This window comes from Cricetulus griseus, chromosome 3, assembly GCF_003668045.3.
Source record: "Cricetulus griseus strain 17A/GY chromosome 3, alternate assembly CriGri-PICRH-1.0, whole genome shotgun sequence".
Lineage (NCBI taxonomy): Eukaryota > Metazoa > Chordata > Mammalia > Rodentia > Cricetidae > Cricetulus > Cricetulus griseus.
The window spans coordinates 22,767,334-22,780,709 of NC_048596.1; the positions used below are offsets into that span (position 1 = coordinate 22,767,334).

A 13,376-nucleotide genomic window follows, 5' to 3' on the forward strand; every position below is an offset into this window, starting at 1 on the left:
TTTTTCCATTAATAACTAAAAAAGCCTTTCTGTTTTTTTTTTCATTCATTTTATATACTCACCATGGTTTCCGCTCCCTTTTCTCCTCCTGTCCTCTAGCCCCAACCCCCTTCTCCTGCCTTCCATCAGCCGCCCTCCCCATCCGCTCCTGGTCTCCATTCAGAAAGGGGTAAGCCTCCCATGGGCATCAACAAAGCATAGCATCAAGCTGAGGCAGGACCAAGCTCCTCCCTCTGTATCAAGGCTGGACAAGGTAACATAGCATGGAGAAAAGGTTCCCAAATGTCAGCTCAAGTACCAAGAACTGGTCCTGATCCCACTGTTAGGAGCCCCACAAACAAACCAAGCTACACAACTGTCACACACACATACAAAGGGCCTAGGTCAGTCCCATGCAGGCTCCCTAGCTGGTGGTCCAGAGTCCTTGAGCTCCCAGGAGATCAGATCAGCTGTCTCTGCCCCCGATCATGACATTGGCCCCCATGGTTCATAAAATCCTTTCTTCCCTTCTTAAAAAGGACTCCCAGAGCTCCGCCCAGTGCTTGGCTGCAGATCTCTGCATCTGCTTCTATCAGTTACTGGAAGCTCTCTGACGACAATTCAGGTAGTCACCAATTTGATCACAGGAGATGGCCAGTTCAGGCATCTACACTATTTCCAGGAGTCTTATCTGGGGTCATCTACTGCTGCTTGGGGGGCAGCCTCTAGCACACAGGGATGGAAGGGAAATCCATTTTGACTGTGAGAAGGCAGTAGCAACTTGTTTCAGTGCACACATAGCAAGATACTCATACCAGATTAACTGCCAAAAGTGCATATGGAGACTGATTACAATGTACACATCAGAATCATAGGGAAAAAATTATACAATTTTGATAAAAAAAAAAAAACATTTTAAGGGCAGACTAGCCCCTGGGCTGGAGATGGGGTATGTGAGAGAAGCTGGGATAACCTGGCAGCTAGGCTGGCTTTGATGTGATGAATGGGCTCCTTAGTCATGTGTCCTGGAACTTAACATGCCAGTCTTTTGTTGAATAATAAATGAGATGCTGACATCGTCCTTGACTACTTCCTCTGACATTAGGGCATTGTTGGGGACCCAAAAGGCTGGAATGTTGATCAAGTTCAGGAAAAACAGACTGCTCTGCTTGTTGTCCAGATTGTCTCAGGACAATCTGGGGCTAGGAACATGCAGACAGCAGTTGGAGCAATCTGTAATCTTTCGTTTATTAAAAATCTGCTGGAACAAATGTATATTAACAGGGAGAAGATGTAGTTAAGGAATTTTTAAGGGGGGGGATTTCTCTTAGGTTTACATTTGAAATTTCCAGGTCCACAGTCCTGACAGACGGTAAAGAGGTGTCCTAAAACCAGGGAAAGGGGAAGAGGTCCCACTCCCTGAAGACTAGAGAGATGGGGAAACAGACTGTTGATTGGTAGTACTTATCTGAGGTCCATTTTGACCTGTGAGAGGTAGTGGGTCCAAGTTGATTTCCTGATGCTGATAAGAATGTTTTTAAGAGGCAAAAGTTGCAGATATGGTAGCATTATTATTGGTTGTAGTCTGTATCAAAATCCATATTATAGAAAAGGCAATAGATGGTGTCTTTGAGTCATAGTAAAGTTTGGAAACATAAAAATGATTTTGGGGGGCTGGAGAGATGGCTCAGAGGTTAAGAGCTCTCCCAGAGGTCCTGAGTTCAATTCCCAGCAACCGCATGGTGGCTCACAACCATCCGTTATGAGATCTGGTGCCCTCTTCTGGTGTGCAGATATACATGGAAGCAGAATGTTGTATACATAATAAATAAAATCTTATAAAAAATGATTTTGGTTAAAAGCATTAACATTTTTTCTTTATCTAGAAGCTTGGGTATATATAGATTAGGCAGATGTTTATAGCACAATGAGAAACATTTTATCATTTTTTATTTGAATTAGAAACAATATTGATTTACATGACAATCCCAGTTCCCTTCTCTCTCCCTTCCTCCCCTACCACCCCCCCAACTAAAACCCTACCTGTCACATATCCTTTCTTCTATTCTTCACCTGACTCAACCTTTCTGTTCCCTCATGACCTCAGCATCCTTCCTCTTCTTCCCTAATGAGAAACATTTTTAACTCTATACTTAGAAAATAACCAAAGGGAATTTAAAATCTTGAACTTGTGACTATGATATTAGCAGCCAGTGTTTACCAGACATAGATTAATAGCTTATCAAAGTTCTATTGATCACTGCCAAAACTATGAACTTTTGAAGTCAATATTAAAATAGCATAGAGATGGAGATGATATTTCAAATAATTTTTATTATTTTTATGTACCTTAAATCATTTTTGTCATAACTTTAGGTTTTATGTCCTCAACCCTTATATAAACTTGTGCTTATATATCTCAAAACACCTTTCGGTACCTTGAAGTATTTTTTTAATCCTCATAGCTTAAACTTTAAAATGTATGCCTTTTTTTCTTTAGTTATTTATCAGGAGACACAGGTGGTTTCCTGAAGTAGTCATTTTAAAACAAGTTCTTTTAAACAAAGGAATAGTAAAAAGTTACTTTGAAACATGTTTGATAAGCTTATTTCTTATTTGGACTCTGGTAGCTAGGCAGATAGTTTTTAGACCTGGAAAGGATGAGTTATAACTGGAAATGTGGTCTAAATGGTCTATGTATCAATTAAAATGAGACTCATTGGCCAGACAGGTTACCTTAGGCTCTGGTGGTCTCCATAGTTTTGTTGGGGACAGTTGTTGTAGGTCTTCAGGTGTCATACAAAGCAGCATAGGCTTTTGGCTGTCAAAACCAGGGTTGAGATTTTTCTCTAAAGAGGCATCTTGGAAGACTGACCTCTCCTGAACCAGCCAAAGCAGACCAATTGACCCAAAAGTGTTCAAAGTTTGAACTGAGCCCTGGCAGCAAGCAATGCAGGAGGTAGTTTTGTCTATTGTGAGAAGCAATAGCTTAAACATTTTAAGTGCCAGGAGGGTAGGTAAGGAATTTATTACATTAACCATTAGCATGACTACAAATATAGTTCTGAACACATTAAAAAATGTTGGGTCTGGGAGTTGCACAAATACTGAAGATGAGGTCACCAGAGTTAGATAAGCAGAGGCAACTTATTTCATCACCACGGGGTAGCAGAACTCCTAACTAGGAGCCATGGGCAGGTCAGGTTCTGCCACCATAGCTTTGAATAGAGAGAACAGGTCTTTTTAAAGCTAAAGTCACAAGTAGAGGAGTCAGGAGTGATATAATAAAAGAATTTTTATGATTTGAAGTTAAGCCCTGGGTCACAGAACATTCTGGGAATTTACAACTTGTGATACCATCCTACAACTGGTAGTACAAATTGTGATAAGAAGGTGTTTGTAAAAGCTTAACAGGGGATTTGCTTTCAAGTCTAAAATTATCTTAACATAGCTCTTGACACAGCTGGGGTCTTGTCTTAATTTTTAACCAACTGTTCTTCTCACATCTACAGAGAATATGTGAAAAGGGTCAAGCAACAGTGGCTAATGTTTTTGAATAAACTTGTCAGAATTTAATCATTTATAAGGTGACTAACCTTACCTAACATGTATTTTTAATTATTCTTAAGTTTACAATAAGTTAGTAGCTTTTATAATCCTTGGACGTTGTGTTCCATCCCTGTTGGGTTTAGCCTTAAAAATAATTATTTTGAATTAAAGTTCTTTCAGTATTGAAATGAAACATTTTAATCATAAATACAATATATAGGGAGACCAGCAATTTAGTTAATCCTTTTATAATGCACCATGAATGAAAACAGGTACAGTAAAGAAATCAAAATAACAGCCCAATGGGAAAAGATCTTCACCACCAACCCCACATCTGACAGAGGGCCGATTTCCAAAATATACAATGAACTCAAGAAGCTAGCCACCAAAACAACAAACAATGAAATCAAAAAGTGGGGTGCAGAACTAAGTAGAGAATTCTCAACAGAGGAATCTGAAATGGCCGAAAGACACTTAAGAAAGTGCTCATCAGAGAAATGCAACTCAAAACAACTCTGAGATACCACCTCACACCTGTCAGAATGGCTAAAATCAAAAACAGCAATGACATTCTATGTTGGAGAGGATGTGGAGAAAAAGGAAAACTCCTCCATTGCTGGTGGGAGTGCAAACTTGTAAGACCACTTTGGAAATCAGTATGGCGGTTGCTCAGAAAAATGGGAATCAGTCTACCTCAAGATCCAGCAATTCCTCTCTTGGACATATACCCAAACAATGTACGTCCATACAACAAGGACATATGTTCAACCATGTTCATAGCAGCATTGTTTGTAATAGCCAGAACCTGGAAGCAACCTAAATGCCCCTCAACTGAAGAATGCATAGAGAAAATGTGGTACATTTATACAATTGAGTACTACTCAGCAGAAAAAAGCTATGGAATCTTGAAATTCAAAGGCAAATGGATGGAACTAGAAGAAACCATCCTGAGTGAGGTAACCCAGACACAAAAAAACAAACATGGTATGTACTCACTCATATATGAATTTTAGATATAGAGCTAAGGATTACCAGCCTACAATCCTCTTCACCAAAGAAACTAGGAAACAAAAAGGATTCTAATGGAAAAATGCATGGACCCCAGGAATAGGAAGGGGCAGGAACTCCTGAGCTAATTGGGAGCATGAGGGTAGGGGAGAAGGAGCTGCCAGAATGAGAGGAGGAGAAGAGGAGAGGATAGGAGGAAATGGAGGAGCAGAAATGTTGAGTTGGGGGAAGAATGGAGGAGAACAGAATGAGAGATACCATATCAGAGGAAGCCATTATAGGTCCGAGGAGACATCTAGCACCAGGGAGATTTCCAAAGACCTACAAGGATGACACGAACTGACAAATCTAGGCAATGGTGGAGAGGATAACCTAAATGCCCTTCCCCTATAATGAGACTGATGACTACTTTTATGCCATCCTAGAGCCCTCATCCAGTGGCTGATGGAAGCAGAGGCAGACACCACAGATGTACACTGAACTGAACTCTAGAACTTAGTTGCCGAGAGAGGGGAATGAACTTCAAAGGGGTCAGTACCAGGCTGTTGAAACCCACAGAAACAGCTGGGCTGAACAAGGGCACATGGACCCCAGACTGCTATCTGGGAGGCCAGTACAGGACTGATCCAGACCCCTGAATATGGATGTCAATTAGGTGGCCTCTGCACTCTAGGGGTCCCCTGGTAGTGGATTAGTATTTTTCCCTGGTGTAAGAGGGGACTTTAAGAGCCCATCCCACTTGAAGGGATGCACTCTCAGCCCGTACACATGGGGGAGGGCCTAGGCCTGGTCTAGGATCATGTGGTGGACTTTGGGGAGCCATCATCAAGGCCCTACCCTGCCTGGGGGGTGGAGGGTGGATGGGGTGGGGGCTAGGTGGGGGATGGGGGAATGGTTGTGGGGAGGGGGAAGGGATTGGGGAGTGGAGGGAGAGGGAGAAGGGAATGACATGTGAAACAAGCTTGTTCCTAATTTGAACTAATAAAAAAAAATTACAAAAAAAAAAAGAAACCAAACTAGCTATTCTGTGGGTAAAAGAGGAAAAAGCTTATTCCAAATTGTCAAGGGGAAATAGTCTCATGGTTAAATGACAATTGGAGAATGCAGGCAGCTCTCAGGCTGAGGTAAGGAAGTTAAAAGAGGGGGCTAAGAGGAATTATGAGGAAGCAAAGAGGTTAAGTGTCCTGGTAACAATTGTTTCAATCTAGCTGGACGTTGGTGGTGCATGCCTTAAATCCCAGCACTCGGGAGGCAGAGGCAGGCAGATCTCTGTGAGTTCTAGGCCAGCCTGGTCTCCAGAGCAAGTGCTAGGATAGGCTCCAAAGCTACACAGAGAAACCCTGTCTCGAAAAACCGCACGCGCGTGCGAGAGAGAGAGAAAGAGAGAGAGGGAGAGAGAGAGAGAGAGAGAAAGAGAGAGAGAGAGAGAGAGAGAGAGAGAGAGAGAGAGAGAGAGTTTCAATCCAGGATGTCTTCAAATGGACTGAAAGACTTGTCAGATAGAAATGTCCCAAATCACAGAGGAGAATGTCCCTCCCATGTGATAGGAGCCCAGTAGAACTAGAAGAAGCTTCCTGGCACATTGATGTCATTTTCCTAATAAAAGTAAACAACAGGGGGCTCCGTTGTAACACTAACCCAAATGGAAGGGAGAGGCAAATGCTCAGAGCAGGAGAGGGAGAAAAGGCTGGAGAGATGAGTAAGTAGAATTATCCCACGTTGAGATTAAGGTAAAGATGGGAGATTACCTTTTAGAATTTCCAATTTAGTGTCAGGGCCTGGCATAGTGCCACAGACATTGTCAGCAAAGCTTGCTTTGTTAGTTTCAGTTGAGCAGCTACTCCGAGCTATTTTCCACACCCACAAGCATTATGCAAGTTAACTCTTTCTTTCACCTTGCTGTTGGGCATGAGTGTGGCACCAACAAATCCCATCGATAGCTTTTTATGTTCTTAAGAGTCATGTGGTGTGATTTACAGTCAGGCATTGCAGGGGAGGCTAATCAGGATTATAATCCTTTGCTGCCTCTTTCTAATACCCTGAATGAGATAACAATGAAGGGGTTCCCTTATAAAGAGGGAGAGCAGGAGGCTCCAGAGCGCATATGGGCTCCTTATCACCTACCATTGCCTGTCTAAGCACACTCCCAATAGAAAATGCTGTAAGAGGCATGTCCTTTCCTCCTTTCTCTGTATACCAGTCCTTTTATAAAAGATTGATTGATTGATTTATGTTTGTATAATGCATACAGTGTTCTGTCTACATGTAACCCTGCAGTCCAGAAGAGGGCATCAGATCTCATTACAGATGGTTGTAAGCCATCATGTGGTTGATGGGAATTGAACTCAAGACCTATGGAAGACAAGCTAATATTCTTAACCATTGAGCCATCTCACCATCTGTCCCTTTTATATCCCAAGTTTCTACATCTAAAACTCCCTGGTCTGGAAACCAGGGGCTGTTGGTACAAACTTAAGAAAATCAGTCACCTGACCAGTGCTGATCTCAATTCTTTTTTTCTCAAGTGTATGTTTAGTGATATCAATAAAGAATTGTTTTTCTTTTTTGTTTTTTTTTTTGGACTCCCCTGGACCCATTCTGACAGCAAGGCAAATGTAAGGGGAAAAAAGGGAAGGTAAATATTGGATTACTCACCCATCTTTACTTGACCATCAGTAGTCAAGGGGCTGCAGCATCATTAGTGAGAGCCTATCCATGGCAATGATTAGGGGATTGATTCTTCCTTTTGGACAATCTCCAGGAGAATGTCTCTCTCTGGACTGCTGTGGAATGATCTTTTTGTACACATGAATATGTACTACTCTCATCAGCTAATAAAGAGATGACTAGCCTATAGCTGGGTAGGAGGAGTATGGGTAGGAGAACCAAGCTAAGAGGATGCTGAGAGGAAGAAAGGCAGAGTCACAGGAGTGAGAGGACTTTCCCGCTAGAGGCAGAGGGTGCAGATGAACATGGCATGCTAATAAGGATACCACCATGTGGCAGAGCACAAATAAAAAATATGGGTTAATTTAAAATGTAAGAGCTAGTTAGTAATAAGCCTGAGCTATGAGCTGAGCATTTATAATTAACATTTAAGACTCTGAGTGGTTATTTGAGAAAATGGTGACTGAGATGGAAAAACTCTGCCTATACTGGACAAGCTCCAAGAAGAGCTGCCTCTCTCTGATGGACAGTCTTCTTGATTATCCCTTCAATGTCCCTATTCCTGACACCAGGTACAGCTGCTTGGGGACCAGCTTCCAGCAACACAGGGCTTGAAAGGAAATCCATGGACTTTTTTGTCTGAAGGGGTAGAGGAAAAAACACTTGCATAGTCTCTTAATGGCTTCCTTCTTTATTCTGTATTATTCTGGTTCTGCATTCTCTCTCTAGGGCTTGTATACTCCAACAAAACTTCCAGGCAATATAGAAATTACAATGTGGTTATATTCTATTTCTCAAGTGAATGATTATAATGAATACAGGTGAAACCATGTTTTTCTATTTTTAATTTTTAATCACTTTTTTATTTTAAAACAATCTTTTCTCATTTTACAAACCAATCCTAGTTCCCACTCCCTCTCATACTCCTGCTCTTCCACCTTCCCCCACCCCACCCCACCCCATCCACTCCTCAGAGAGGGTAAGGCTTCCCCTGGGGAGTCAAGAAACTCTGACTTTGAGCCAGGACCAAGCCTGCCCCCCGCATCTGGGCTGAGCAAAGTCTCCCTCCAAAGACAGTGGGCTGAAAAAGCCAATTCAAACCCTATGGAGAAATCCTGGTCCCAGTGTCAGTGGCCCCCCAGACTGCCCAAGCCACACCACTGTCACCCACATTCAGAGGGCATAGTTTGTTTATATGAAGGCTCCTCCACTGTCAGTCCACAGGCTCAGGTCAGCTGTTTCTGTGAGTGTCCCCAAAATGGGCTTGACCAGTTTGCCCATATTATCACTCATCCCTCTCTTCAACTGGACCCTGGATATCCACCCAGTGCTTAGCTATGGATCTCTGCATCTGCTTCCACCAGTTGCTGGATGAAGGTTCTATGATGATAATTCAGGCAGTCATCAAATTAATTACAGACAAAGGCCAGTTCAGGTACCCTCTCCACTAATGCTTAGGAAGCCATGTTTTTCATCTCCCTTACATGATTAAAACAAAGCCATCCAAAGAACCCACATGCATTTACATCCAAGTCGTTTGTTACAGATTAACAGAGCATGAGCAAGCAGGATATTTTTCTTAGCCATTTCTTTCGTTGGCAAGCTACATATTGCAGTTACAAAGAATCAATCACTTTATTACTTATCGTGAAAGGTAGCATTGTAAGGAATCTTAGAGGAATAACAAACCTAAACATTTATACGTGAAAAACAATCAGTCAGCTCTACTTTAAATCTTTAGGATGCTATTTACTCATCAATAGGTTTTTTTTTTATATATCAATAGGACTGAGGGCAAAAATGGGTACAAAGAATTAATCATTATCTTTAATCATCAACCAACCGTAGCAAGGAAAGTACATCAGCTAGTAACAACTGGACTGCTTTGTATTTTTGACCCTCACCTAATCAATCTTTAACTCAGCTATGTGTTCTTGTGAACTTTAGATTGTTTTCTAGAGTTTTTCATCTCAAAGCTATTATCAAAACATGTACTCTAACCTGAAGTTACTTTAAGGCTTTGTTTCAGCTATAATGCACACTGAAACCTGCCAATGCATTTCAACATTAAAATAAAAAAAAAATTCAAGCCACCCTGGTTCCTGGGGACTCAATTGTTTTCCTTAATCATTCCTTAACCTGAACTACAATCTATGCAGCTCCTTAGGTGAAATTCATAAGTCCTCATGTGAAATGCTTCCTTACATCTATTTTTAATCACCAAAATTCTATTTAAACCAGCATTATTATTATCAATTAGACAGTACAGCTTAGGAAGAAATCAACACAATAATCCACAGTTTAAAATGCCCAGTAGAATGAATAGATGTTTCCATGAAATAAACACAGTACATTACAGGCAATGAGGATCTCCCCACATCCATTCACACCATGTCGGACACCAGAGAAAGATGGCAGCAGCAAACATGTAAAGGCACAGCAGAGCAAAAGACATTCTGGAGAATGTGGTCTCTGGGCCTTGCCTATCCAAGATTCACTCATCAAAGATTTGCCTCCTGGTGGGATGACACCTTGAACTTCAATTGCCAGCTGTTGCCCCTCTGGCATGGCCACCATAAGTCATCCTTGTGGATTCCTGGGTTTCCCTGGCACCAGGTTTCTCCGTAATGCCGAAATGCCCCCCATAAAGACACACCTTTTTTTCTCTCTCCTTCTGCCCCACCCCCAACCCACCCAACCCAATTCCTCATGTTTCCACTCCCACTCCCCTTCCACAGCCCAGCCCAACTTATCCAGTAGATCTCTTCTGTTTACCCTTCCCAGGGAAATCCATGCATCCCCAAAAAGAAGTCTTTCAAATCATATATTCTGCTTACATAGATGCATGAACTTAAAATTTTAAGTATAACTCATAAATTTTAGGTGGCAAATGTATATTAAGTTATTAGTTAATGTGCATGCTTTTGTTTTCATTCTAACTTGCTTATTTTTTCCATTTTATCTTTAAATTTTTATATTTTTAACTGAAATAGAATTATATTATTCTCCTTCCCTTTCTCCCTCCAACTCCTTCCATATCCCCCACAACTCTCAAATTGATAGCCTTTCTCTTTATAATTATTGTTTCATACATATTAATGCATGCGTATGTATGCACAAATACATAAATAAAACCTGATAACCTGTTGGAGGGGTGTGTGTGTGTGTGTGTGTGTGTGTGTGTGTGTGTGTGTGTGTGTTATACATTCTGACAACTTTGGATTGGATAACCAATAGGGGGCTTATCCTTGGTCTTTAATTCTCTCCCAGTAGTCATTAGTTGCCCATAGTCCATCGAAGGGTGGGACCCCATGAATTTTTTCTTCCTTCCATGTTGCCATATTTTATGATAGGAGCATCATTCCAGTCTTATTTATGCAACTATTTCTAGGGGAAACTCCTTCACAGCAGCATGACTGATACTCTTTCTCTTAACAATCTTTCCACCCCTCTTCTGTGATGTTTGAGCCATGGAGGCAGGAGCTGTGATGTGGATATATCTATTGGGGCCCAGGTACCACCATCTGTTGATCTCCGCACTGTTGTGGTTTTCTGTGACGGTCTCCATTGACTCTAAAAAGAAGCTCCTTTGATGAGGGGTAGGAACTACAGTCACATCTGAAATTTTAAATCATTCCTATTTGCAGGTGATATGATAATACACATATGAAATCATAAAAATTCAACCAGAAAACCTACACAAATAATAATTTCAACAAAGTGACAGGATACAAAATCAACTTACAAGTATCAGTGGCCTTTCTAGACAACAACAACAAAAAACACACTCAGAAAGAAATCATGGATAACCCCCATTTACAATATCATCATCAAAACAAAATATATTGGAATAAATCTAAGAAGATGACGTACCTCTACAATGAAAATCTCAAACCTCTGGAGAAAGAATTGAGAACTAGAACATGGAAATATACCCTGGTTTCGTGGATTGGTAGAATTGTTATTATGAAAATAACTATCCTGGTAGACTAGTCCACTGTGGGGAAGCAGCGGCGGCGAGCCGGCGGGGGTGCGGCTGAGGCCGGAGCCCTGCCCCCGGGCCGGGCGGCGGGCGCGGGGCGCGCAGCCGGCGCGGCGATGAGTGCGAGCGGGCGCAGCCCCGCTCAGTCCCGGGCTGCCGGCGCAGACCGCGGCATTGTCGGGGGAGGGGTCGGGAGCGGAGTCCCAGGCGAGCGGAGGCGCAGGCGGCTGCCGAGCGGAGCGGACGCGCCCCATGGGGAACACGCTGACCTGTTGCGTGTCCCCCAATGCCAGCCACTACGAGTCCGAGATCTACGAGGCGGCGGCCGGGGACGCGGTGGGGGTAGCGCCGGCGCCTGCTGTGGCCGTGGAGGTTGCCGAGTTGGATTTCGGAGCTGGCGAGGGCCACCACCTGCAGCACATCAGCGACCGACCGAGAGATGCCCGAAGATTTAGCTTTGGAATCAAACCCTTCTGACCATCCCAGGGCAATCACAGTTTTCCTCAGCAAATCTTAGACAGATGTGCATGAAAAGAGGAAGAGCAACCATTTAAACCATTGTGACCTTAGCAATATATTACCACATAAAGAACAGAGATGCAAATCGATCCCTGGACATTTTTGATGGACGACCACATCCACTCACAAGAGAGAAAGTTCCAGAGGAGTACTTTAAGCATGACCCCGAACACAAATTTATTTACAGATTTGTTCGCACACTTTTTAGTGCTGCACAACTGACAGCGGAATGTGCAATAGTAACGTTAGTTTACTAGGAGAGACTTCTAACTTACGCTGAGCTCGACATTCGTCCTACTAACTGGAAAAGAATTGTTTTGGGGGCCATTCTTCTTGCCTCCAAGGTTTGGGATGATCAGGCTGTATGGAATGTGGACTACTGCCAGATCCTCAAGGACATCACAGTTGAGGACATGAATGAGATGGAAAGGCATTTCTTGGAAATGCCTTTCGTAGATCTCGGATGGAAAGGCATTACTCCAAGTCAATATTAATGTTCCTGCCAGTGTTTATGCCAAATACTACTTTGACCTTCGCTCCTTAGCCGATGACAACAACCCGAATTTTCTGTTTGCTCCTCTCAGCAAAGAAAGAGCACAGAACCTAGAGGCCATTTCAAGGTTGTGGGAAGACAAATACAAAGACTTTGTGTAGAGCTGCTCTGAGAAGATCTTTAAGCGCTGATAATTTCATTGGTATTCAGCGCTCTAATGCCATCCTCTCTTAAGAGAGAGACATTGAGGAGTGAGAACACCAGGGACTCCTCATTGACACACTGGAGAAATAGCACCTCTCCTGGTCAGAGACTGGCAGAGGTTGGACTCCACTGAATGTAAAAACCTCAAATTCAAGAGACTTTGGACACTGACTGCTGACTCCATAGGAAAGAACGGGACCTTGTCAAAGCAACTACTCTCTGTCCTTTGTAATGTAAACAGTTACGAAAACCACTCTAAAGCAAAAGCTCTGACTACACACAGATATTGCTTACCATGTAGGCTAATGGCTGTGAAATATGTGAGGTTTTTAAATTGTTTCAATTTTTAGACTTTCATTTGAGACAGGGTCTTTATGTAGCTTGGGCTGGCCTCAAACTCATTATGTGACAGGCTAGTCTTGAATTCCTAATCTTCCTGCCTCTACCTCCCAAGTGCTGAGATCACCATGCTTGGCCCAGACATTTAGAGTTTAAAGACACTAACCGTATAGCTTGTGTTTTTATTGTTTTTCTTGCCCCTTCCCCAACTGCTGCCTATGCTTTTAGAGTTGATTCAGTATTACCATTAAAACATGAGACTCCTTCCCATTTTTGTGGTGCTGGGAATCAAACTGAGAACTTAGCATGTGCTTGGTGAGCATTTGACCACTGAGCTACACTCCTCAGCCCCAAGCATGAGATACTTAACACTCATGAAACCACCTAGGAGCAGATTGTAGCATCATTAGGTATTAAAAGTTCTCCTACTGTGTCATCAAAGCTGCTAGTCATTATTGGCAATCAGTTTAAATTACCAAAAAGCTGCTGGGTAACACTCACCGTTCGTATTCTTTGCAAGCACTGCTTGCTAGCATTTTGGTATGATTGGAGCCATAAAGACAAAGTATCAATTGTTGACTACTTCTGTTGGGTCCTCGCTGCATTTCCTGTGAACTATTAATGGTGCTTCTCATT

At 42.5% G+C, this 13,376-nt stretch overlaps 1 pseudogene; it reads left to right on the forward strand.

Annotated features, from left to right (window-relative positions):
- Window positions 1-11,437: 11,437 nt before the first annotated feature.
- Window positions 11,438-12,455, forward strand: LOC113831264 (annotated as a pseudogene).
- Window positions 12,456-13,376: the final 921 nt, after the last annotated feature.